This window comes from Eschrichtius robustus, chromosome 1 (assembly GCF_028021215.1).
Source record: "Eschrichtius robustus isolate mEscRob2 chromosome 1, mEscRob2.pri, whole genome shotgun sequence".
NCBI lineage: Eukaryota > Metazoa > Chordata > Mammalia > Artiodactyla > Eschrichtiidae > Eschrichtius > Eschrichtius robustus.
In genome coordinates, this window is record NC_090824.1 from 1,487,371 (window position 1) to 1,509,867 (window position 22,497).

The window sequence follows — 22,497 nt, forward strand, 5'->3', positions numbered from 1 at the left end:
AGTGAGGGCTATCTAGTCCTGGAGTTTTCTTTGAGGGAAGGTTTTCAGTTTCTTTTTTTTTCTTAATTTTTATTTATTTTATTTATTTATTTTTGGCCACGTCGGGTCTTCGTTGCTGTGCACAGACTTTCTCTAGTTGCAGCAAGTGGGGTCTGTTCTTCGTTGCGGTGCACGGGCTTCTCATGGAGGTGGCTTCTCTTGTTGCAGGGCACAGGCTCTAGGCACGCAGGCTTCAGTAGTTGTAGCACGCGGGCTCAGTAGTTGTGGCTCACGGGCTCTAGAGCCCAAGCTCAGTAGTTGTGGCACACGGGCTTAGTTGCTCTGTGGCGTGTGGAACCTTCCTGGACCAGGGATCGAACCCGTGTCCCCTGCATTGGCAGGCGGATTCTTAACCACTGCGCCTCCAGGGAAGTCCCTAAATTCAATTTCTTTAATAGTCATAGGTAAGGACTTTTCAGGTTTTCTCTTTCTAGTGTGTGAGTTTTAAGTGTATTTTTCTAGAAATTGTCCATTTTATCAAATGTTTCCAACACGTTGACATAAATTGGTTTATAATATTCCATTTTAATTTTTCCTCTTCCTAAACTTTTGTTATCTGCAAACGCTGTAGAGATGCTCCCTTTCTCACTCCAAATCTCAGCCATTTATGTCTTCTCTCATTTTTCTTGATCAGACCTACCAGAGATTTATAGGTTTCATAAATCCTTTCAAAGATCAATTTTTTGGCATTATTGAGCCATTTTTGTATATTTATTTTCTTATTTCACTAATTACTGCTCTTCTTTTTATTTCCCTCCTTTTTTTTCTAATTTATTGAGCCAAGTGCTTAGCTTCTTAATTATGGTTTCCTCTTTGACTGATGGGTTACTTTCTTAATTCCCAGAAACCTGGGTGATTTCCGTCTTCGTTGTGCTGCAGTAGAGAATGTTCTCCGCGTGACTTCAGTGCCCTGGCCTTGCTTCTTGGCTCAGGTGACACCCCAACCCTCCCCGACATCGGCCTCCAAGGGTTCCTGTCACCTGTGGGCACAAAGTCAGGGCAACAGTGCTTTGGGCGTGGATGCCCGTCAAGCCTGGGGTCCCTCTGGTTCCTACTGACTGGGGTCTCAGGCCCCAGATGACTCAGAAGAGGGCGCAGGTGCGAGCTGGAGGTGGAGGAAGGAAGGGGTGTCACCGTTCTCCTCTCTGGGCCGTGCCTGCATGAAAAGAGAGGGACCCTTTGTGAGGAATCAGTCACCTCCAGGAACACGGACTCAGCCCCATTGCCAAGGGCAGATGGAGTCCTGGCGGGGTGGCTCTGACCCAGGACTTCCAGCCACATCGATGTGCTGCACGGCTCAGGCCACCACCCCGTCCCGGCTACCCCGCTGCGTCCAGCGACCTGGACGACCCTCGCTCCACTCCAGTGCGTGTCCTGGAAGTGCCCTCCCGAAGTCACCTGGTGGTCTGCTCGGTGGTCCCTCGGGCTGCGCAGACCCCATGGTGGCGCTGCCCCTGCAGAATCCCACTGAAGTCGCTCCCCCAGAACTTGTTCTCTGACAACACACGGGGACGAGCACTCGACACCGGAGCTCTCCCAGCTAGTCGCTTCCTCTGACAGTTGGGTGCCCCGAGGGGAAGGGATCGGTGGGTGCCAGAGGGAATTAGAACCACAGTCAGGAGATCCCTCCTCCCCGGGCGTCACCCCCTCCTGGTGAGCTCCAACCTCATGTAAACAGCAAGCTGACCCACCCATCCATCTCCCCTGAGGCCGAGCCAAGCGCAGGTGACCGAGTGCCCAGCTAGGACCCTTCCAATCCCCCTCGACCAGGAGCAGCCCTGACTTGCGCCTCCCTGCCCCCGGGGCCCCAAGCAATTGACCCCAATAAGAAATTTCACTGCCTTCCCTTTTATGGCCCTGGGTTCTGCACCATGAAGTCTGGCCCTTATAAAACACCCGGCAGCTTCTCTGGAGGTTGGGAACTCCCCGGTGAGAAGTGAGAGTGCGGACAGCCAGCGAACCGCAACAGCCCCGGAGAAGGGAGTGGGGCTTCTCCTGTGTGCAGGTGGGTTCCCCTGGGGGGTCCTCTGTGAACGGGTTCCCCTGGGGGCAGTGGGTCTGGCATAGCCTCCAGGGCAAGGCAGGGGTGCAGGCTCTGGCCAGGATCTACCGTGGTCCGAGGCTCCAGGGCATGACCCCTGACTCCTGGCCAGTATCCAGGCCGATCAAAGAGAGAGCAGGGCACGCAGGCTCCCTCCTGGCTTGCCTTGTGTCTCTGGGGGCTCGGGCAAGTCGCTAAGTGTCTCCAAGCCTGTCCCCCTACATAAAACGGGGACTGGGCCTGAACACTGATGCCCTCCCAGCCTTCCGTCCATGAGCACAGGATGTGGTCTGGAGGGCCGCACCCGTCTCTCTTGGGACAGTTCACTCTCAGAACGATGTCTGCAGAGCCCAGCTGTTGTGCGAGAGCCCAAGCCCTCCCAACACTCAGCCCTTGTCCCGGTTGGTGTTGATTTGTCCTTGGCCAGTTCCTCCCGGGCTCCAGAAGACACAGTGGGCATACCAGAGCTTTCTTTCTAGAGCTCATGATTTGGGGCAAACTGGGGAGAGAAGGCAGGAATATACTGACAGAGTTTCCTTTCTTCAGCACACAACCATGTGAATCACGGAGGACTTCCTGGAGGAGGCTAAGCCTTGGCTGACAGCTTTGCTCCAGGGGAGGACGTGCTGCTTCCAAAGCTACAGCATCCCCTGCACACAGAGGTGTCTGTCCCAGGTCTGCTGGCGCCCACACCCTTCCAAAGCAGCTCAGCCACTGCCCACCGGGCCCTTGTGAGCCCGCCACAAGCTCAGGTCCCACTTCAGCCTCTGGTGAGGGCACAGGCTTTGCTCCTCCAAGAGCCTCTTCCCAAGGGGCTTCTGTCCCCAGGCCTGCTGGGGTCCTGGTGCTGACCCCATCTGCTGACCCCGTGTGCCCTTGGTGGATGCCCAGGCTGACTGCTTCCCATGGTTCTGGGTAACGTGGAGGAACCCCGCCCCGTGGGGTGGTGAGAACCGGGTGCACGAGCCGGTCCTGGGAGCTTGCTCCAGGCCAAGGGCCCCCAGGAGAGCAGGGGAGGCACTCTGGGGCTCTCAGGGGCAGGGGCACAGAGGAGAACCCCTCCCCAGGCCCTGTGACCACTATCCCCACGTCCTGGTTGAAGTCAGCGCTCCCTCAGGTCAAAGTCAAATGCCGGGAAAGGCCAAGGCATCCATCAACCCAGACAGACCACAGCCGGTCAGGGGCCAGAGCCGGGTGGGGGCCATGCCGTGGAGCCAGGAGGCCTAGCTGAGGGCGAGGACGGGGCCCAGGCAGCTCCCCTGGCCTCTGGGGGTGGCTCAGAGCCCCTCCCAACCCTGGGCCTCGGTTTCCCCATCTGTGCATTGAAGGACCTGGTTTCTGTGATTTCAGATGTTATGGGAAAGCCGCATGTTTCCAGAGAAGACCGAATTCCACCCGGCCACTGGGGCCCCCAGAGGGGAGGAGACAGGGAGCCGGCTGGGGCCCGAGGCTTCTCCCTCGAGGACCCGGAGCCCCCGATGAGGGCGGGGCAGGAAGCTTCTCAGACCTGAAAGGAGGCCAAGGGTCGTGAGGGCAGCTGGGCCCATGTCGGCTCAGCAGCTTCCTGGGTGAGGCGTGCAGGCCCCCGAGCAGGAGTCACACTCAGGACCCCCGTGCCCAGGCTCCCCGTCCCAGGGGGGCCAGGGCCCGGGGCTGGAGGGACGGAACGGGCTCCTGGGCCTTTGGCACGGTGGCCACTGGGCCGGATGGGGACTGTGACGGAGCCTCGGGGCAGGACAGGGCAGGCGAGGAAAGGCTCCGGGGACTCAGGTCAGGGTACGGGCCCAACGGCCCTGGGGTCTGAAATGCCACGTTGCACAGTGGGGCTCCAGAGGTGATAAGCACCCTTGTGCCTGGAGCCCCAGGAGGCAGCAGAGCCCGAGGGGGCAGCAGCGGCCCCAGCCCCAGCACTGCCAGCTGCCGGGCATCCCGGCCCAGCTTGACATGCGCTCTCCGACGGCGTGTGACGAGGGGGCCTGGCGAGCAGGACATGAGGTGCACGACCTCCCGGCGCTGGTCAGCTCCCTGCAGGGCCTCAAAATCCGTGTCCCCAGAAAGGGCTGGAAGGGCGAGGATGGCGAGTCTGGCAGCTCCAGCCCCGACACCTGGTGCGGGGCCGCCGGCCTCGGGGCCCCCAGTGCCCTCCCCCTTCCGCCCACCCCTGCGCCGTGCTCCCCGCCGCAGCACTGGACTTCCGCTCCCACGTTTCCTCACTCGATGTTTGCGTCCTGCCACCGCAGCCCTGGGAGAAAGACAGCCACGCGGGGAGGTGGCCAGAGCCCGCGGGCTGGCGTCTGTACCAGCTCCCGGGGCTGCGGCACGCGTGGGCCTTCCAGTAACAGAGATGTCTTCTCTCACGGCTCCACAGGCCAGTGTTCCAAAGTCAAGGTGTCCCAGGGCCGCGCTCCCTCCGGAGGCTGCAGGGGAGGGTCCTTCCTGCCTCCCCCAGCGTCCGGCAGCTCCGGGCGTCCCTGGGCTTGTGGCCGTGTCCCTCCTGTCTCTGCCTCGGCCCACCAGTCCTTGGATTTGGGGCCCATTCGGATAATCCAGGATGATCTCAAGATCCTTAACTGAACTACACCTGCAAAGACCCTTTTTCCAAATAGGGTTGTAACCACAGGTTCCAGGGGTCAGTGCGTGGATACACCTCACTGGGGGCACCATTCAACTCACTGCAGCACCTGAGGACAGCCGTGCCAGCTGGCGCCCCCGGGCACGTGGCTGCCTGAAGCCTTCCTATAGCAGCCACACCGTGGGCGGGCGGGGCCTTCCAGCCGCGTCTTCGCGGAGGATGGTGGCAGAAGGAGCCCCTCAGGTGGGACCCGGCCAAGCCGGTGCCGCGCAGCCCGGGACACAGGGACCACCAGCACCGGGGACCGCTGGCCATTTCCCGTCTGCCCTGGAGCGGCGGGGCCACCCTGCCACACGTGCACCGGTGCAGGAAGCTGCACAGAGCGGCCGGGGGCTGCGTCGGACAGCGTCCCCCGCGGGCCCCATCAGGAAGCATGGACGTCCCACGGCCGGGCCTGGGCAAGGCAGCCGCTGCCGGAATTTCAGCACCAGAGTTGGCAATTCCCTCCTGAGGGGGACAGATGGGAGGAGGGCGTAAGACCCACCTGTGGGGTCTGACGGGCAGGAGGGGGCTGTCCCAAACTGAGCCCCGGATACCCAGGGCACCCCATCACGGCACCTCCTCCCACACAGACCGCCCCCCACCCCCGGGACTGACGCAGACTCCCGGAGGCCCCGCCCATCTTTTCAAAGCCCCACCCCAACCAGCATGGAGGGTCCAGGGGAAGGGGGGGAAGGGCCTCCTGGTGAACCAAGAGGACGAGGAGCTTCTCGCCTCGGCGGTGCCCAGGGCGGTCCCGGGGGCTGGGAGAGAGCTGCAGCCGGGCAGGGCCAGAGAATGAGCTGGAAATCTGCTCTCCCGGGGCGGGCAGGGGTGCGTTCTCTGCGTGATGATAAAAGGCACTTTTAGCAAAAAGCTCGAAATTGTCTCTGAGCAATTTCTTTCTTTTTTTTTTTTTTTCTTTTTCTTTTTTGAGCGGCAATGGAAGAAAACAAAGAAAAGGGAAGAAAGAAAGAGCCCTTTCCCCGGCTGGCACTCCCCGCGGAGGTGGCCGCCTCGGCAGCTGCGGCCACGCTGGGGGCGGGGACAGGCGCAGGCCCCAGGAGGGGAGGCTGTCCCCGTCCACCCACGTGTGTCGGCCACACAGCTGACCGCGGGACATTGACCACAGGCAAATGCTCTGCCGGGCCCGAGACGAGGAAGGCAGCTGCCCCGCCCCCTTCGTCCTGGCCGCCCCTCCCCAAAGTCACTGCAGGATGCTGAGGGCCCCACATTCCTCCCAGGGCCTCCGGCTGTGGAGCCGCTGGGGGGCCGGGGTAGGTGGGTGAAGACTTGGCCGGCATGAGGGGTCCGGGAACCGTGGCTTGGCCAGGAGGAGCCCATCCCGGCCAGGGGGCGAGGTCAAGTCTGCAGCAGATGAAGATGGGTGGGGGGACGGCGGAGTAGCTGTCGAGGTTGGCGGCTGGAGCTGGGTGACGTGAGGGCGCTGGACTGGTCGGGCGGGCGTGGGAGCAGCCCACGGGGGAGCCCTGCCCTCAGCTCCTGCGCAAAGCGTCACCAGGGGGGCCCCCAGTGTCCCCCGACCGGCTTGGTCCTGCTGTGGATGTGAGCTCGGGGGTACACTTTGACCGCTCTGCGGCCATCTCAGTCCGGCCTCCCGGTGACCTGGGCTCCCTGGGGCAGGCCCAGGACAGGATTCATGAGCCAGGACGGATGGGAAGGCCGTGCCCCTCCCGGCCCCGCAGGCCCCGCTCCCCCAGCGGAGCTGGGCGCCCCGCCCCACGGCAGGGACCCCCGCCCCACGGCAGGGACCTACAGCCACACACCTGCTCGCGGGGCAGCTACTCCGCCTCCACCCGCCCCTCCTGCCCGTGGAACAGTTTCAATAATCCAAAGTCATTTGAAACATGGATAATATTTTAGCTCTGCTCCGCCACCATTATGGATTCTTTTGACATTCAGTGGGCGGCAATAACAATGAATTTCCTGGATGCTGAGTGTCACAGCCGCCCCCAGAGCCAGTGCAGCATTGTTACCAGGACTGGGCAGGCTCCTGGGAGGTGAGGGAGCCCACTGCCCTGGACCCCCGCGCCGTCCTGCCCCCCACGCCAGCGCTTCCCGGCAGAGAGCACCAGCGGGCGGGCAGGCACACAGGCCACGGCACAGCCAACACCACCCCTCACCCCAGCCTAGGCCTCCAGCACTTACGAGCCCGGGCGCCAAGCCAGGGCCGCCACTCTGTCCCCTGCACAGCAGCCCTCAGCAGGCCCGTCTCTCCACCTCCTTTCCTGCACCAGCGCAGTGGGGCCCGAGTCCTCAGCCCACAGCCTTCCCTCCTCCGTGATCTTTGAGAAACCAAGTTGGGGTCTCCACGCTGCACGAGCGGCTCCGTGGTTTCCACGGCACAGTGATGAGATTCGAGGCTCCCCAGCACGGCCGGACGCACCCCCAGCCTCACTGCTCGCTCTGCCCCTCCCCCAGGTGGTACCCCAGCCACCCTGGCCTCATCTCTGTCCCCTTGTGCTCCCCTCTGCCTGGAAAACTTGTCGCCAAAACGAATGCTATTTAATTCCTTCCAAAGACCTCTTGTGACCGAGCCCTTCAGGCTCCCGACCCTCCCGACAGCCTCCGGGCGGTGGGCACGACCCTTCCGTCCAGTTTACAGATGAATAAACCGAGGCTCTGAGAATAAAGTGGGTTGGCCAAGGCTGCAGCTGGCTCAGCCCTGCTCCTCCCCGTCCTGCCCTGGAGTCTCCTTTCCGCCCCTCAGGCTCTCACCGGGCTGGAGCCCGGGAACCAAGTGGGGAAGCAGCGATGCTGCCCTGGGGGCGGGCTTGGGAGTTTGAGGGAGGAGGGCTCGTACAGACTCCCCGGCTCTGTTCACGCTCCGCCCCCAGCCCCGCCCCCTCAGCCCCGCCCCTCCCCCACCTGCCGAGACCCCTTGATCTCCTCCTGAAGCCACCTGCTCTTCCGAAGGCCCCTCAGCCTCCTCGGCCCTCGCCCCCTGGTCCTCCAAGTCCCCCAGCCCATGGGCTGCTGTGTAGACACGGGGGCCCAGAGCCACCCAGCTTGGGAGTAGCTGGCTGGGTGTCCCCGCTACCCAGTCATGGAGACTTGGGGGCACCACACTCGTTGTTCTCCTGATGGGGATTTAGGCCTCAGAAGCAAAGAGAAGCTTGGGCAGCTGGCATCCTGGAAGGGGCTGGGAAGCAGAGAGCCGTGCCGGAGACGCCAGGCTGCAGGGACCACGGCCGAGTCAAGACGCAGGCGAATCCTTGCTTCTCCTCCCTCGAGAAATGGGGTCTAACGTCCTGGCGCCCTGGAGTCTGCACCAGCCTCAGCCACTGGCTTGACCAAGGGGATGTGGCAGAAGTGCTATCCAAGTCTTCTGAAGACCAGCGCTCTGCCGATTCACTTGGGAAGCCCGCCCTAGGGGACCCACTGCCTGGGAGAGCCCACCTCCCTCGCCTCCGTGTGGAGAAAGAGGGACCAAGGGACGCCAGGGTCTGGGCGTGTGGGTGAGCTCACCATCTGGGGAGTGGCGGCCACAGCTGATGCCATGGGAGCCAAGGAAAACCTCCCTGCTGAGCTCTTTCCAAACTCTGACCGTCGAATCAGGAGAGAAATAAGAGGGGATTGTAAGCCGCTGAATTTGGGGTGGTTTATTACCTCGCAACAGGCCCCGAGACACAGAGTGGGGCCTGAGAGTAGGTGCTGCTGCAGCAGAAGCTTCAGACAGGAGCTTTCCTGGTGGTCCAGTGGTTAAGGCTCCACACTCCCAGTGCAGGGGGCACAGGTTCAATCCCTGGTCAGGGATCTAAGATCCCACGTGCCATGCGGTGCGGCCAGGAAAAAAAAAAAAAAAAAGCAGAAGCTTCAAACAAGGGTCACTGCACTGGCTTGGGCACCAGGTGGAGATGGGGCTGGAAGGGCACTGAGGTCAAGGGGCTTGTGAGGGCTCGAGGGGCCATGGGGTGTCCCTGGAGGCTGAAGGAAAGGCTCCCTGGTACCTGGTGATGGCAAGTTCGCCAGCGCTTAGCTGTGGTACCGTGGAAGAGAGATGGGCAGGCGTGAGTCTGGCTGTGGAAACTTCCAGGCAGGATTCAGAAGAGCCAGCTGGCTTCCTCTAGCTGCCTGTGATTAAACACAAAAAGAGAGATGAGCTAATGCAGGCACGGTTACATTTCTGAGCAGAATTTAGAGGAAACATGAAGGATCCAGGGTTTGCTGCGCTCAAAAATAACTCACTTCAAACCCTCCACAGAGATTCTCAACACGAGAAATGACTTCGGGGCAGAGACATGTGGCTGAAAGCCAGGGCGCTGGCAGACCTTTTGTTCAGACTTCAGAAAGGTTTAAGGTGGCATCTCAGCTACTCCCCCAGTTCAACAAAGTTGCCTCTCAAAGTCTCGAGGGTGTGCCCTGACCCTCCCGGCCAATCAACAGACTGCCAAAAATGATAAGGGCCTCACCCCGCCAGCAGCCCGAGCAGGTCACCCAAGGGGAGGAATGGCTTCCTCGGAAGGCAGGGTGGGTGGCTTTTGCCCAGTCAAGATGACCACCAATTAATGCGCAAGAATCCGCACAGCTTTTAGAGAAGTTGCACCACCACTCTCCACCTCCTGTGGGCAGGACGAGGGCCAAGCAACGGATATTTCCTGTGGAAAAGGAAGAGTGACTCAGGCAAACCGGGACGCAGAGGGTGAAGCTGGGGCCCGGGGCGGTCTTTCTCAGGGAGCCGGAGCCGGTGCCGGCCACAGGGCCCCGGCTGGATTTCGGGATTGCTGTGGACAGACCATCATCTTCTGCTTTGTTGAACAGGCGTGCCCATCCTGGCGAGCCCGTCTAGGTCTCTGCGTGGACGCTGATGGGTGGGGTCAGACGACCAGGTCAGGGTCACAGGTCTTCAGGGGTCTCAGGGCCCTGCACTGATGAGCCACACCGGGGACCCCCGTGGGCAGGCAGTGTTGACTTGACGAGGTGATCGTGGACTTCAAGGAAGCCAAACACGGGCAAGGCCAGTGGAGGCTGGAATGGGGTCCAGTTTGTTTGGTGGGAGCCCCGAGTGAGGTTGGGTGTGTTTTGCCTATGAAAGGCATATACACACTTTGTGCCCACAGGGCAGACTTTGGGAGGTTGAAGATGGCCCTTTGCTTCCCCTCCCATTGAGAACTGAACTCCAATCCACCCCAGTCTTGGATCTGCACTGGCCTGTGTGGCGTGGCCAGAAAGCCTGTGGGTGTGATGCACTGGGACCTCAGAGACCGAGTCATATGAGGTCTCGCAACTCTGCCTTGCTCAGCGGAATGCTCGCTCGAGGGAAACCAGCTGATGTGTAGGAGGTTCTCCTGCCCTGAGATGAACCAGATGAAAGAAACCAAGCCACGTGGGGAGGCCCTGGAGGATGAGACTCCGCTTGGGGATCCAGGGGGTGGGGCCCTGAGACCCCCAGCGTGGAAGTGGAGCCTCCAGCCTCAGTCGCCCCAGCTGACAGCCACTGAGTGACGGGTGAACTACCCAGACCACCCAGCCCCCAGCTGGCACACTGCTGACTGTAGACGCATGAGGGGCCCAGCTGAGACCAGCCAGCACCCCCCGCAGAGTCGTGAGCGGCACGAATGGTTGCTGTCAGCCACGAGGATGGGGGTGGTCTCTTGCACAGCAGAGGCAACTGATGGTGAATTTCACGGTGTGTGAATTCTGTCTCAACCATTTTTATTTATTTTTTTTAACCTCTTTATTGGAGTATAATTGCTTTACAATGGTGTGTTAGTTTCTGCTTTACAACAAAGTGCATCAGTTATACATACACATATGTTCCCATATCTCTTCCCTCTTGCGTTACCCTCCCTCCCACCCTCCCTATCCCACCCCTCTAGGTGGTCACAAACCACCGAGCTGATCTCCCTGTGCTCTGCGGTTGCTTCCCACCAGCTATCTATTTTACATTTGGTAGTGTATATATGTCCATGCCACTCTCTCACTTTGTCACAGCTTACCCTTCCCCCTCTCCATATCCTCAAGTCCATTCTCTAGTAGGTCTGTGTCTTTATTCCTGTCTTACCACTAGGTTCTTCATGACCTTTTTTTTTTTCCCTTAGATTCCATATATATGTGTTAGCATACTGTATTTCTTTTTCTCTTTCTGACTTACTTCACTCTGTATGACAGACTCTAACTCCATCCACCTCCCTACAAATAACTCAATTTCGTTTCTTTTTATGGCTGAGTAATATTCCATTGTATATATGTGCTACATCTTCTTTGTCCATTCATCTGATGATGGACACTTATAATCAACGATTTTTAAAAGAGTGTCCTGAGGCAGAATCTGCCTGCCAAGGGCTTGCAGTCTTCCTTCTTGTGGTGCCCACAACCTGCCTCTAGGGCAGGGGGCCCCAAGGCTCAGCTGGTGGTATCTGTGCTGAAGAGTAGAGGGTGACAGAAACAGACCTTCATTCTGGCAACACGGCTGATTCGGTGTGCAGAGACTTAAAAAGGTAAGTGATATTTTTAAAGCTTGCTTGAGTTTGTGAGGAAGTAAGAGAAAACCCCAGAGTCAGAAAAACATAACTGCAAGATGGAAAGTGAGCACAGTCACTGGCATTTGCCCCGAGGCACCCACTGGCCCTGGATGGCCTTCAGCCTGGGTTTCAGAGACCAGGTGTGTGTGGGGTCGAGAGGGAGGAGTTGGCAAGGGAGACAAGCCTGCAGGGCAGTGGGTTGATTCCGCGATCCTCTTCACAAATCCAGGGTCCCAAGATCAAGCTGCCCAGCAGACAGGCTAGAAAAGACCCAGGAGACACACCTAACTTGGCCTGAGGTCTCAGTGGAGGGGAAAGGGGTGTGTGTGTGAGGGGGACTGCCCACTAAGGCTGCTCACTCATAATCTCTCGTGTGTGAAGATTTGGGGGCTGGGATCCACGTCTGTGTGCCCTAAAAATAATTTACTTAAAGTGTTCCTGGGTTGGTCGTGTCCCCAGACAAATCCTTTTTGGGAAAACCACACTTTGAACACAAATCTCAAGGAATTTCTATAAATGGACTTCAGTGAGTATGAGCTCACAAACAAAATTCAAAAATGTACATGAAATGTGGCATCCTGAGTAAGCATCAGCAGAGAAGCAAACAGCAGAAACAGACCTAGTAGGACACAAGCCATTGGAATTATCAGATGTGAAATTTTTAAAAGGACCGTCAACAATTCTGAAAGAAGTTGTTGGGGAAAATAAAGACACAAATTTGTAAAAGAGAGAATAGTAAAAATGGTCAGACAGATTTGAAAAAAAGTGAACTTCTAGAAATAAAAATTATTGAAATTAAAAATTCAACAGAAGTTTACAAGAGCAGATTAGATACAGCCATAGAGAGAATTACTAAATCAGAAGCTAGAACTGAAGGAATCCCACAGGACGCAGCTCAGGGAGAAAAGAGGTAGAAAACATAAGAGAGATATTAAGAGACATGGAGAACAGTTTGACAAGTTTCTGTCAAACTATCTCAAGCTCACTGATGTTTTCCTTGGGCATGTCTAGTCTACGGATGAGGGCTTTGTCACTTCCGTTACAATGGTTTTTATTTCTAGCATAGTCTTGATTCTTTCTTAGCATCTCCTTCTCTCTGCTGACTCATCCATTTTTGCATGTTGCCTTTTTCCATTAGAGCCTTTAACATATTAATCATAGTTATTTTAAATTCCCTGTCTTATAATTCAACCATCTATGTTATAGTTGAGTCTGTTTCTGATGGTCTCATGGTGTCTTCAGATGATGTTTTCGTTTTTGTCTCTTAGCTTTTAACATGCTTTGTAATTTTCTGCTGAAAAGCTGACCTTTTGGAGTGGGTGACAGGGACTGAGGTAACCAGGCCTTAGCGTGAGACTTGATGTTAACCTAGCTTAGCAGTTGGGCTGTGCCTAATGCCTGCCCCCCCTGTTGACTTGGAGCCTCTCTGAGCCCTGCTCCTTAGGAAGAGCCTGTCTCTTTCCCAGAGTCCACTGTTATTCTAGGGGGCCCTGTGGGGGGGGTTGGGGGGGCACTCTATAACCTTCCAAACAATGTCAGTTTTTTACTGACCCTGTGACCTTGGGCTGTGAGCTTCCCATGTGTTTCTCTGAGGGTATAGCTTACTTCCCACTGCCCCTACTCCTTTCCTGCTGCAACGGTCTCAATCTACTTCCTTGAAGCCCTTGCCCTCACCTATGGTTTGCTTGTTTGTTTTTTATCCTAAGGTGGAACAGGAAGGCTGGAGGGGGCTGGAGGGGGAGGAACCCCCTTCCCCCAGGTGGATGAGGTTGGGGACTTGCCCTCTGGCAAAGCCTTTCCCTCAAGTGTGGGCCTTTGTTATGGAGAAGGCTCTGGGCATATTTCACACCCTTACCTTCTCCACCCACTGCTGGAGATGCTGGGATCTTTCTCAGATCTTCTCGTGAGAACCTGGTCAGGTTTCTGGAGGAAACGCCCATGGAAGTGTTGGGGACTCCCTACGACCGACCGTGGCTCCCAGGAATCCCTCACTGTCATGCTGGTTCGCACTCAGCCTCTGGCAATTCATCAAAGTTTCCATCAGTGTTTCTACCAGTTCCGCGCTCCAGCGGTGTCTGCTCCAGGTAAGTAGTTCTCAGGTTTGTTTCTCTGTGGCTGACTGACTCTCCACACTTCAGGGCGGTGGTTGGCTTTGCAACCTCCTTTCTCTGCTGGGTCTGAGAAAAGTCATTGATTTCCAGTTGGTCTCCTTTTTTTTTTTTTTCCAGTTGTAAAGAGAGGAGTGATGAGTTCCAAACTCTTTACATGTTGGAGCTGACCCTGAAATCCTGCTATTTACTTATTTTTATTATTTTGCCCAGAGTGTGTCATTGTATCTATTGCAGGATCAGTCCAGTTGGAGCTGCGTTGGATAAAAGAAGTGGGGCTTGGCTGACAACTTTTTTTAAATGTCAGCTTTTCTCACTTTAAGAAAAGTTCAAGGCAGGCCTCCTCTGGCTCCCCACCAGAGAGTGAGGCAGGTGTGGCCTGGATGGCTTGTGTTGGAACTTGTCACCCAACAGCCCTGTCCTGTAGGTGGAGAAACTGCAGCTGGCATGGTGCGTGGGGGCGTGTGCTTTCCCCGCCATCCCCGCTGGAAACACTCTGCGGTGCCCTCGGGATAAAGCCTGGCCTAACCCCTTGCCGTGGCTCCAAGGCACCGGGTGTCCCCCTCTTCTGCAAACTTCTCTCTCTCCTTTTCTCAGCGCCTGTGAGCCCCGGGCTGTGCCTGGCACTCAGTGCGCATTGGAGCTCAGTAACTGGCCTGGAGTCTGATCCTCCCACCAGGGGCTGGGGTGGGGGAGCGGAAGCCAGCCCTGTGGTGGGGACCCTGCAGGGGGCTGCTGTTACACTCCAGGAGAGGAGAGGGTGCCAGGCCCACGAATGCATAGACGGCCACCCAGTGTGGTGATGCAGGCCTGCTGGCCCCTCTGGTCTTTCCCTCCTGCCCTCTCTCCTCTGTTTTCGTGTCCTACTACTTTTTCATCTGTTAAGCTCCTTGCCACCGACCTCCTCCATCAGGGACATAGCCACGGTTCTCTGCATGGTGTTTGACTCCGTGGGCCCCATGGACTCTCCTCCCCTACCACAGCCCCCGCACCCCCTGCGCCCTTGATCCCGCCCAAGGGTGTCCAGCGCCGCCAAGGCAAGGCCCCTGATGGCACGTTTCCCGAGTGGGCAGGTCGCAGATGTCTCTCCATCACCCTGCCCTTGGGGCTGGGCTCAGCCAGGTCTCCCCATGGCTGGATGCAGCTTAATTAACCTCACCCCGTACGCCTGCCCTGGTGGTGGCCCTGTCAGCTGGCACACGGCTTCCAGAATGCAACTTGCACCGTGTGGTGAGAGCAACGAGGGCTCCCTTGCCGAGTAATCTCACCACATGGGAACTTACCCTGAAAAAACTGCTCCACTGAGTGAGGAAAGTTTGCCACTAAGGTGCACCTTGACCCAAGTCTAGAGGAGCAACGTGCTGGGGAGACCCCCAGGGTCCAAAGCTCGCTCTGGGAGAGTGAAAGAAGGAATGCACACCCATCCTGCTGAACTGCATACGGGCAACACAAGTGAAAACTCTGCAGATTTCATGGAAATGTGTGAAAGCAGTGCACACAAGAGGGGAAAGCAGGAGGACACAAGACGTTACCTGTGCTGTGAGTGCAATATTGCTACCCGTGCTGTGTGCAGACCTTCCTGGTGGGGGATATGCAGCTAATTCATTCATTCCTTTACTCAACAGATATTGAGCACCTACCATGTGCCAGATGCTGCTTTGTATGCCAAGGATTCAGCAAGAAAAGAAATACGGGTGAGGTTTTCTGCTTACATGGAGCTTGCATCCTAGTGGGGATACTAATAAATGAGTAGCTATTTCCGGGCAATGATCAGGGCTGCAAAGGGAAATAAAGCAGGGGCAGGAGGTGAGGAGGAACGGGCAGCAGAGAGAGCTCCCTGAGAGGGTGGCATCCAAGCAGACCCCCTCCCCGAGACACAGGCGCAGCCTGGTACTGTCACCAAAACTGTTCGAGGTCGTCGGGCTGACGCCTCCCCGGTAGTGTGCTCAGCTCGCGGCCCGGGCTGTGGTCTCTGTCCTGGCACCTGCCCATCCACCTCGTGTATGCACAGCTGGTACCGTCTGCTTCTGAGGGTGGGACCCTGGCCTTGTACAGGTGGGACACCTGCACACAGGTTCATGGAAGTGACTCCAAAATCATTCCAAACTGGGTGGGATCCTGCCGGAGCCTGGTGTTGAAGGAGGTGGGAAAGCTCAGCACGGATGGGGGTGGGTGGATGGGGCTTGGGGGTGGGGGCAGATCTGTGGGCAGGGGCCAGAAAACACAACATGTGTGCAGAAGGAGAGAGGAAGCAGGCCTGACCCAGCCCAGGGGTCCTCAAGGGACTGACGGAGCCTGCAACAGGGGCCTGGGGGCTTTGCCCTGCAAGCGCCACACAAAGTCAGGTCTGGCTGGCCACAACCCTATCCTACAGTTATGTGTGACAGTTTGACACCTGCCTCTATATGACCTAAGCCTGGTGAACTCCCATGGGTCTCCAGCCCCCATCGTGGCATCTGGCACTGAGCATGTGTTCCAGAGAGATGCATGGAATGAGGGTGTCTCTCCCCATGAGCTTGTCACAGGGTTCCCTTGTGTGACCCAGCGTGGCTGGAGGGGACTCCCTGGGTGTGGCAAGGGGGGAGAAGGCAGACTTTGCATGGGGATGCAGAGATTCCACCCCTTTGCCAGGCTCCTCCCACCCCCAAACCCCACAGCCATCTGGCATGCCAAGTCTCTGAAGGGCAGAAAGTCCAAGCTGAAGATCCAGATCGTTCCACGGAGAGGAAACTCAGGCCCAGAGAGGGAAGGTTCTTGCCTGAGGTCACGGCAAGCCCATCAACAGAACCTGTCTCAACACCATCTCTCCTGCATGTCTGAGGCCAAGCTGGTTCCTCTGGACAAGCATTGGCTGATTCTTCTGGAATGTGGGTGTCGGGATGCTGGTGGGGCTGGAAGGAGAGGATGTAGGCAAGAGCTGCCAGTGCTTCGCCCCTGCTCCGTTCAACGCCTCTATTATCTCTCCTCTCAAAGGAACTTAGGCGGAGCCAAGACTTGGAGGTGTGGGTGCCCTGACCTCCGAGGTGTTTCCTGGCAACAATGGGCAGTGAGCGCCCGCTCCCCAGGTGGCAGAGCACCTTCAACGGGGCGGGCAGTGCCTTGCTGGTCTGGGGGCACATGACCACCATGGGCCGCCTGCCTTGGGCTCCCCCAGCCCCCACTTTCTTTTCCCAGGCCCTGCGGACAGGAGAACAAAGGGGCTGCCACCGCCCGCTGGGGAGCCATGCACCCCAAATCCCCGCCTCGTCAGGCAGCGGCTGAGCAGCCATTCCTCCTGCCTCGGCATATTGACACAAACAGCCATATTACCTGGCTGGTTAGGGTCCAGGGGCTCGGCCAAAGGCCCCCACCTAATCAGTCCTGGTGTGTAATTGCTTGTGTAAGTGCTTTGAAGGGAGAATCCATGGTGTGTGCCTTAGCATTTGCCCAGACGCATTTCTTTTTTTTTTAATTTTTAAATTTTTTTGCAGCTTGTGGGATCTTATTTCCCCAACCAGGGATGGAACCTGGGCCCACGGCATTGAAAGCGCGGAGTTCTAACCACTGGACCGCCAGGGAATTCCCTGCCCAGACATATTTCAAACCAGCTTCTCTCCTTCAAGAGAGGCCTTGTGTCTGCCCTGCCTGCCTCCTCCCATGGCCGGGACCACTGCCTGGTGGTTCTCTTTGAAATCACAGATTCAGCACCTCCCGGGTGGACAGCGCCAGGCCAGGCAATCCATTTCTCTGAGCCTGGGTTCGAATCTGTCCTATGGGGGTGATCAGGCCTTCCTCACAGGGCTGGGCATGGTGGAAGCATGCACTTCAAGCACCTGTCACCTGGTACCCTGTTCGAGGACAGGTGCAGGGGACAGCCCAGTTAGAGTTCCAGAAGTTAGTCCAGGGGGTCAGAGCAAGGAGGACAGGAGAGGTGGCATTCCAGACACCTACGTGGAGCCTCCGATTTCTCATCAGGGAAATGAACACAGTAATTTCTCCCCTTCCAGCAAAGCAGCCCAGGAGCATCGCCCTGAGCTGGCTGCGCCCCTGAGGACTCAGACAAGCCTTTGTAAAACTTGACGTTTCCTGACCTGAATTTTGGATCCCCTCAGCTCTGACAGTGTCCAATAAATAACTCCCTGCTGCATGAGTGATGGCAAACCCTGGAACGGCTTTAATTTTGCAGCGCGTTAAATGCCATGCCATGTGTGCACGATGAACCTCTTTTAGAGCGTTTTATGTTGCTTTACGACGGGATCACTGCACCTCTTGGAATTCTTGACAGAGTCCTCTGCAGGCAGGCAGCATGGAGCCTGGGTCACGTGGGTGGTGAGGTCTCTGCAGGATCTAGTCCTTAGGGACCACAAGGTGGGCCAGCTACATCCAGGGAGCCGAGCTGGGGATGCCATGAGTTCCTCCTGCCTACAGGTGGTGTTGCAGGCAATTTCCCCTGATTTCTGCATCATAACGTTCCTATTAGTACTATTCCTCTGTTTTTTGTTTTTTGTTTTGGTTTTTGTTCGTTTTCCCCCCTCCTTTCTGGCCTTCATAAGAATTAAGTTTTTTTTATTTCTTATTTTTCCTCCTCTTCTGGTTTGGAAGCTATACATACTACTTGCATTCTTTTAGTGGTTATTCATGTTTAATACGCTTATATACAAAGACAGACGTTACCCAAAGGACAAATTCTGCATTATTCCACTCATTCATATGAGGTCCCTAGAGGAGGTCTCTCAAATTCAGAGAGACAGAAAGTAGGATAGTGGTTGCCAGGGGCTGGAGGAAGGGTAAATGGGGAGTTAGCATTTGATGGGCACAGAGTTTCATTTTGGAGAGATGAAAAAGTTCTGGAGATGGAAGGTGGTGATGGTTACACAACAATGTAAATATATTTAAGGCCACTGAACTGTACACTTAAAATAGTTAAAATGGTAAATTTTATGATATGTATATTTTACCACAATAAAAATAGAAGCTAACCAACATTTTCAAACAATTCTGTGAAGAAAGAAGGGAAATAAATGCATAAAAAAAGAAAAGAGAAAAGATTTTCCTCATTTGTAGATGATATGATTGTCCCTGAACAAGCAAAATGAACAACAAACAAATATTTATTTATTTACTTACTTACTTAATAAGAAAGTTTAATAAGTATGCTGGATGCAAAATCAATATCCCAAACTCAGTTGCATTTCCATACATTGATATCAACTACAATCAGTAAGAAAATATAAAATTTAAATGCCATTTACAATATCAGCAAAAAATATACATAAAACACCTAGGAATAAAACCAAAAAGAAGTGTGTAAACACTTCATAGGAAAATTATTAAAACTTTCTTTAAAGACATTAAAGAAATCCTAAGTAAAAGGAAAGATATGCTGTGTATTTCATAAAGATGTCAAATTTCCCAAACCTGATCTAAAGATTTAATACAATTACATCAAAAATCCCAAGAAGTCTTTTCATGAAACTTGGAAAACTGATTTTAAATTTCATGTATGATTCTGGTAACTGACTGTACTGCTGAACTGAATGAATAAGCATTTTCAGAACTCTAATGAAAAACTGATGAACTCATAAAAGTGCTAACAAAAGATCAAGATGAAAAAAAAAATTACATGGGACTGAGTGAAATGATGAGGATGAGTATAATTTTTGTGACTTTCTGTCTGAATTAAAAAAAAAAAAATCCCACAAGGACTCAGAGGCAAAGAATATACAAATCAATTTTCACTGCAAAGTAAAGGAGCTGTTACAGTGGAGGATTACTGGACTGAATGTCAATATTATGACATAGTATGAGTGTGTTTCATGTTTGGTAATTGCAATCATTGTTGCTTTTGTTGTGGTCATCCATGTACAATGCTTGGTGTCAGTCTATTTATCTCTTGTAAAAATAAAATACAGTGTGTGTGTGTGTGTGTGTGTGAAATAAATAAATAAATAAATAAATAAATTTCATGTATGAGAAAATGACCAATATCAGCTAAGACAGTCCTGGAGAAGAGAAGTAAGCTGGGGAGCTTGCCCCACCAAAACATCAATAATTATGATAAAGCCAAAGTCATTAAACCATCTGGCATAGATGCTGGGATGGACAAAGAGAACAATAGAAGAGAATAAGAACACAATTAAAATACATATTTATGGAAACTTGAAGCATAGTTTATGATTGAGTAAACAGTGCAGATTGGTGTAAAAAAGATGGAGTTTTTATGAGATACTGGGAAACTGGCTATCCATATTGAAAATAACGAATCCCTACCTCATGCCATACTTAGAAATAAATCTCTAGTGATTAAAGACAAAAGATGAAAAGCATAACGAAAAAGGCTATGGAATAGAAAATTATTTCTCAATCAAGAGCAAGCCATAAAGGAAAAATTGACAAATTCAACTACATTGAAATTAAGAAATTCAATTAATTAAAAGAAACCATAAAGTGAAAAGAGAAGTCACAAACTGACATAAAATATTTGCAACACATCTAACTGACAAGAGACAACATACAAAATACACAAGGAACTCCTAGGAGTCAATATGATAAGGCAAACAGTCTCATAGAAAAAATGGGCAAGACTTAGGAACAACCATTTCACAGAAAAAGAAACATACAGGCTCATAAATGTTTGAAAAAAGCCAACTTCACTAGCAGTCAAGGATATGTCTCTTTAAAATCTTATAGGGTAGCAGTTTCCCGCCTTTTTGGCACCAGGGACTGGTTTCGTGGAATACAATTTTTCCACGGATGGGGTGGGGGGGATGGTTCAGGTGGTAATGCGAGCGCCGGGGCGCGCGATGGGAAGCGGTAGATGAAGCTTTGCTCACTCGCCCACCGCTCACCTCCTGGCGTGCGGCCCGGGTCCTAACAGGCCACGGCCCAAGGGTTGGGGACCCCTGATATAGGGAATTCGGGTTCAGATCACAGGCTGAGCATGTGCATCTCATTATTTTCCCTCCAAACTCCCACTAAAACTATAGTAATGAGAATTTGTTATGACATAAACCATTAAGGATAGAAGAACAGAACAGGAGACAAAAACAAGAAGATTCTGGAAGCTGAAAAACATATGAACAAGTGGTAACTGCCTTAGCAGACCAGAGGAAGATAAATTCTAGGCTAATAAGGGAAAAACTGTGAATTAACATGGTTTGTTCCCAAGACTTTTCAAATATTCAGGAAGTGGTAGTAGCAGGTGTTTCTGGGACTGGGAATGCAGAGGTGGTGGCAGAACCAGGACCAAAGTGAGGTAAAAGTAGTGCCAGAGCACAGAATTTAAGGAGGTGACATCCTAGCCATTAGAGAAATGCAAATTAAGGCTACAATGGGATATCACCACACACCCAGTATAACATATAAAATAGAAAATAATGACTGCACCAAATGCTGGCAAGGGTGCAGAAAACTGGGTGTCTCATACATTGCTGGTGGGAATATAAAACAGTAAAAACACTCTGGCAAATAGTTTGCAGTGTCTTAAATGAACAAACATACGCTTACCATATGACCTAGCAATTGTGCTCCTGGGCGTCTGTCCCAGATGAATGAAAATTTATGTATGTGCAAAAAAAATCTATTCATGATTGTTCATGGCAGCTGTATGTGTAATAGCCAAACACTAGAACAAACCAAATGACCCCCAACAGGTGAATGGTTAAACAAAATGGTACACCCATACCATGGAACAGCAATAGAAAGGAACAAAGTATTGACATGTAAAGCAACTTGGATAGCTCTCAGTTATGCTGAGTGAAAAAAGGCCAGCCTCAAAGTTCACATGCTTTCTTATTCCATTTATTCAGTATTCTAGAAACTATAAAATTATGTAGAAGAAAAACAGAATGTAGGTTGCCAAGAGTTAGGGATGATAGTGAGGGTGGGGGGGCAGGGGATGGAGGGGTTTGACTTTAAAGAGGTAACATGAGGGAGATTTTCATGGTGATGGACTAGTTCTGTATCTTGATTGTGGCACAATGATGGGCATGTTTGAAGATCAGGAAAAAAATGGCCCCAGCCTTGAGAAAAGCAACATGGAAACAAGAAAACAACAGAGCAATGCCTTCATAATTTTAAAGGAAACTGATTTCCAACCCACATTTCCATATCCAAACCCACTGTCAATCAACTGTGAAGGTGGAATAAAATTGTTTTCAGAAAAACACATCTCAAACAATGTACCCCCTGTGTGTCTTTCCTCAATGAATTACAGGTGGATGTGCTCCATAAACAAGGGAGTAAAAAAAGAAGCCACAGGGTCCAGAAAACAGGAGAGAAGTAAACTTTCAGGGGTGATGATGAAGGACAAGCCCAAGCATCCAGGGCAACCAGTCCAGATCAGAGGAGCACTTCCGGGAGACTAAATTGTCATCATTATGATTTCTACCAATGAACCATCTTTTTACCTTCACTTAACCATAGGAGAATGGTTCCCACCAAAACAAGAGAGTAAACTAGGAAGGCATGGGTGGGATTCAGGAAACAGGGCTCCCACCCAGGAGAAAGGCAAGACATCAGCGGAAGCAAATGTTAGGATGACAGTGTGCAGCCAGCCCAGAGAGTGGGTAGGGCAGATCAGAGGAGAAAGAGACCTCCAGGCAGAGAGTCTCCAGGAACAAGTAATGCGGAAAAGTACAGAAAAAAGGGTATTGGAAAATCTGGGAAGAATGAGTAATAGATTAGAAAATATTTAGCAAATGAAAAAGCGAGGCAACTAATAACTTTAGAAAATACAAACAGTAAGAAAGGAAACAATTGGAGTACACTATAATGCTAAGTTAAGCTGTGGTTGTACAGATATAATGTGATCTATACCAACAGATTCAGCTTGATTTAACCAAAAATTGTAATATAACTATATTGGAAAAGTAGAGAGGGGAAGCAGAGGGGGTGTCAGAATACGAGGGCTAAACTGTCATCTACTCTAATAGGAAATCTTAAAAATTATGCCTTAAATTGATTAATCAAAAGGTAGCAGGATAGTAAGATAGATAGATAGATAGATAGATAGATAGATAGATAGATAGATTAGATAGATGATAGATAGATAGATAGATAGATAGATAGATAGATAGATAGATAGATAGATAGATAGATAGATGATAGATAGAATTTAGAAATATGTGGTGTGTGAAAGCCAGAAAAATTATTTAAAAAGCTAATAATGGTTGATTTTGGAGGGATCAAGGAAGGGAGGATGAATGAACTACTGTATTTTGTCATAGATTTTTA